We start from the raw sequence: 5320 nt of genomic DNA on the forward strand, positions 1-5320 counted from the left end.
ACTAACAGTTTCTTGATGTGCGTTTACTGAGCATACATGTTAGTTGCTGTGTGAATCTCTGTGATAGCTTTAAACCACGTGCCTAAAGATTCATTGTTAGGTTACCCTTAGGAATTATTGTCTTGATGTTTCATAGGGTTTTTAAATGACTACACGTGAGGTATTGTTGATACATGTGTTTAGAGAAAAAGGTAAGGAGGGTGCTGAGACATGGTTCAGACTCAGCCCCATCAAAGAGATTCTGAAAGGGGGATTTGCTTGTGAAATTTTGTATACTTCTTAAATCATATTTTTGACAAAGGATCTCAAACCACCGCCCAGCCTGTCTTCAGACTTTGCAGCAATTCTCCTGCCTCAGCCTCCTATGTTATAGATTATAGTTATGTGGCGCTATGCCTGGGTCATATATTGTATATTGTTGCAGTTGAGAATTGGCTTCATTATCTGTGTGAGAGAGATCGGAAAGCAGAGTCGCCTGCATGAGTTCAGCAGTCCCTGCAAAGGCTTTAAAACAAAGAGAAACTATAAAATTAATATGACTTTTCAGAAATTTTCTATTGCACCTAGTGTGCTATGCTGTACCATACTTATGTTGGTCACTCGTTAAATTTCTGGTGCGTTTCAGAGCAACCAAGAGGGGAAGGTCTTCAGTTGTGGAAGTTCTAGTCAATATGTACATGATCATTGCTCTCTCCTATTATCCTGGGTGCCTTGCTGTCTTCAGTTACGTAACCTGTTATTTTATTGCTGTGATGGCAATCCCAGTTGTCTTTAAGTAAAGATGGCCACTCTAGCCAACTAAATTGAGCTTGATTCAGAACACTGAAAAATCTCTTAGATCAGTGCTAATAACTAAAGATTTGCTGAGGATGAAAACGTTCTACCTTGCTGAAGGGGAGCTTCAGTTTGTTTCCAAGATGCTGGGGCCCTCTCTTCATAAGAGGCTGTCCTATAGATTCCATGCCATATAGTTTGCATGTTGTGAGCAAGGTAATCTCTGTGTGTGTGTGTGTGTGTGTGTATTTCCATAGTTTGGTTCTGTTTCTTTGGCTGAATGCTGACTGATACAAGCTGACAGCTACGTGTTTATAGTATCAGAAAACTTACTAGTTGGGTGATGAAATTCTTTCTTGTTATCTACCCTTTGCATTAAAATCATAGTTTACCACTTGTTAGACATGAAAAGGAAGGAAAAAGTCTTGCAGGAGCTATTGTACTATTGTGATTAGATATAACTCATATTCAGGTAGCAGAAACTAAGTTCAAGCAGATATTAACCTATAAAAATTGAAAATCTGGAGGCAGTTCAGGTGCTGCTGAACTTACAGACTCAAATACAATGACTTTTTGGATTCCTATTTTTTTTTATTTTTCACTTCTGTTTTCTTGTGGACTAATCACATTTTTTCCCATTTCTTGATCCTCCATTGTTTGGGATTTTATAAGCCTCATACTAGCAGAGGGCAAAATCTGTTAATCAGGTATTGTGATTTTACAACTAAGATTTGTATTTCTTATGCTTGGATGACTGATCCTGAGCCAATTGTACTGATTACAAAGACACACTGTGCTGATTGGCTACTGCAGGGTAGCCCATCCTTCAAAGTAGATAGGAAACTTAAAGTGAGTACAACAGCGATTTGGTAGGGATATTGAAAAATGACTCCTGTCTACACCCGGGAGCGGTCACTATACTGGCCACCGAATTGACATCCAATGCAGCCTCAGAAGAAAAGAGGGAAGTTTGTCTCAGTCATCTCTCCTGAGATTTACCAGAAGTATCTACTCATGGCAATTCTATGAAAAATGGTGCAGGCACAAAACACTAAAAGTGTTTAAAGACATTATTCTAAAGGTTAAATATGACAGCCATCTTCAGAGACAAGGGGATTTCTACAGATATGGGAAAGTAGGAATAGATTATGAAATAATCATTTGGTTACTTTATCAAATAATTTTGACAGTTTATCAGTGCTTTAAGACAGTGTCTCCTTCTGTTGGCCATGTTGTCCGGAATCTCACTGTGTATCTGTGTTGACCGTGAAATCCCAGGATTCCTCATCTAGGAGGCTTCCAGGTGTACCTTCCAGGTCCTACCCCCCAACACTTCAGCTTGCTCTAATTCAGTGAGTAGTGAAATGAAGGTTGGATATATGAAGGCGTGGAAAACATTTGCCTTTTATTTGAGGTTTGTAAATAAAAGATAGGAACTGTGGATTATAAACATGGATCTCTAAAAATATTTTTCCTGTACCAGAAAAAAAAAAGAAGTAGAATTAAGGAGTAAAGATAATGTGTACATAAGAAATTTCCTTGAGTTTTTTTTTTTTTTTTTTTTTTAAGATAGAGAAAACAGCATTGCTGTGTATCAAGAAATATAATTTGGGGTGAATGTGAAACCTAGCTAGGAAATTGTCAGAGCAGAAGTCTAGATGATGAAGAAGCATGCGTGGCAGAGATTACTATCAGATTTGAAAACAGCGCACGCACAGTGTATAAACAGTACAGTCAAACTGCTGAACAGAAGCTAAAAGATGCAGTCTGCCGGTGGGTATCGTGATGAGAGAATAGGAGAGTTCTAATGACAGCTGGGTGTACTTTATTCCCCCCAAATTCTGAAGATGTCTTAATTTTGTTTTTTTTTTTTTAAATATAGAGACAGAAGAACAGCATGGATGGGAGTATTTGCAGAATATATTCTACATTTTGGGCACTCTTAAGGAATTTTATTTCAATTTATCTTCATATTCCCCAAAACAGAAATGCACCGTATGAAAATTTTAAATACAAAATAAAATGAGTGAAAGAATTGAGTGTAAGAAAACAATCTAAGTGACATGAAATATATGTCTTTTTTTAGATCTTCATAAACAAGGAAGTCATTTATGTCACTTGCCATTTCTCTTCATTAGGACTTATAGTAATTTTCTAATAAATATGCTAGGCTTAACCACAATTTATGGGCCATGTGTGATTATTTTGTTTTATTCCTCAAGCACATGACATAAAAGGCTTTTCTTGCCTCTACAGTCTTAGCATGTTAATATAAAATGCTATTAATTAATGTATGGGAGATTCAAGAAAACTTATAAACTATAGAGAGAATTTCTACTTTGCTTCATTATCATCCCTGTGTCTGTGTGTATGAGAGAGCAAGTGTCATGAATCTGCTTTTGTGTGTACATGTTTTTGGTGGCCAGGGGTCAAAGGGTCAAACCTTGATGTCTTCTTCTCTACTTTATTTTTTGAGACAAGATCTCTTACTGAACCTGGATCTCACTGAGTACACTTGCTGCCTGACTAGCAAAGCCCAGCATTTTCCTGGTTCCTCAGTGCTGTTGTCAGATTTATGCTTCACTACACTAAGCTGTTCCTCATGGTTGCTGGGAATAAGACCTGGGTCCTTATGCATAAATATCAAGCACTTTCCTGACCGAGATTTCTCTCCAGCCTCTCAAGTTTCAAAAGTATTACAAATATTTCACTATCAAAAGAAACTATATATAAACATAGCTCATTGAAAATTATATTCAGATATCCATACAAGTAATTCAGAAGCACAATATAATTATATATAACTACTGCTTTCGTCTTTCTAACAATAAGGAAGAATAGCTTAGGTTGAATGACTTTTGAAACTCTTAAAAATATTACCATTGCTAAAAAGAAAACTTCAAGGAATGCCATCATTTAATATAGGAAGCGATGTTATACGATATTTTGTAAACACAAGTTATAAAAATTTGAATAAATTTTGATGTTTGTGTAAAACCTTGTGGATAATACTTTATAGAAAGACTGTATTATGTTGCTTTCAAAAGTGAAGCAAAAAAAAAAAAATTAGGTTTTGCTTTTGCAAGCAGAGACGCAGGTGATTTTTTTGACCTACTTATGTTGGTTTGAGAGGACTGGCCCCCATAGACTCATATGTTTGAATGCTTGGCCATAGGGAGTGGCACTTTTAGGAGGTGTGGTAGTAGGTGTGGAGTAGGTGTGGCCTTATTGGAGTAGATGTGGAGTAGGTGTGGACTTGTTAGAGTAGGTGTGGACTTGTTGGAGGAAGTGTGTCGCTGTGGAGGTGGGCTTTGATGTCATGTATGCTCAAGTTATGTCCAGTGTGGCTCACAGTCTCCTTCTGCCGCCTTTAGATCAAGATGTAGAACTCTTAGCTCTTCCCCAGCACCATGTCTGCCTGTGTGCTGCCATGCTTCCTGCCATGATGATAATGGACTGAACGTCTGAAACTGTGAGCCAGCCCCAAATGAAATGTTTTATTTGTAAGAGTTGCCAAGGTCATGTTGTCTCTTTACAGCACTAAAACCCTAACTAAGACACAGAAGTGTATTTTCTGTTGGGCTATTTATTATAGTTCAATTTTACTAATATGATGAGTTTTTACTTATTCTATAGTCCTGATTGCTAAGGTTTGAGCTGTCAATTGTCTGACCTAAGTAAAAACAATGCTTTATAGCTCTCTTCACACTGGTCAGGATGAGATAATCTATTCTGACAATATAGGTATATGCAGTACCCTTTGCATTAATTTTTATTTTTCAATGATGATTTATTAGTTTATGCATAGGGGTGTTTTTCCTACATGTATATGTGTGTGCCACATCTATGTAGCTCTTTGAATTTCAGTGCAGACACTCAGAGACTTATGGCATCCCTGTTCAGAATTTCAGTTATCCTTCACCCTACTTCAAATTTCCCATCTTCTTTAGGTCTCAGACTGCCTCTCGGTACAAAAGATACAAAACTGTATCTTACATGTTTTGTCTAAGTTTATCGCTATGGTGAACCTGGGAGAGCCAATATCCCTAGAAGAGAGGAACAGTGGAGAATCTGGGCCTGAGGACACAATTCATATACAGAAAAAGCTTAATTTTATCATTGCTTTTGGGTGCTGTGCTGAAGCCCAGGGGAGAAACAGAGTCAGCAGTCCACAGACTTCAGGCTGTAGGTACAGACGACAGAGCACATGCACACTGAATGCCTGGTGATCTGGGGTAGAGGAGTATGTGCACGATGGAGAAATTATCAACATAAACACATATTCCACTAAAACTCTGATAAGGATTTCAAATAAATTAAGGTACCTTAAAGCAGATTTTACACGATTCTTGGTAACTTTATGCTTTAACCAAATCGTTTTCAAAGTTCTGTTTCAGGGCTAATAAATTAGTCCCTCCAGAGGGGTAGCTAATATGTTAAAATTTTAAAGTATTTTTTTTTCTGGCCTCTGTATTTTAAGGCTTCTTCATACATTTATTCTCTACATAATATGTTTTCTCTCTTGCATGTAAAAAATAAAAGCGTT

The sequence above is a fragment of the Acomys russatus genome, chromosome 31 (genome assembly GCF_903995435.1).
Source record: "Acomys russatus chromosome 31, mAcoRus1.1, whole genome shotgun sequence".
Classification (NCBI taxonomy): Eukaryota; Metazoa; Chordata; class Mammalia; order Rodentia; family Muridae; genus Acomys; species Acomys russatus.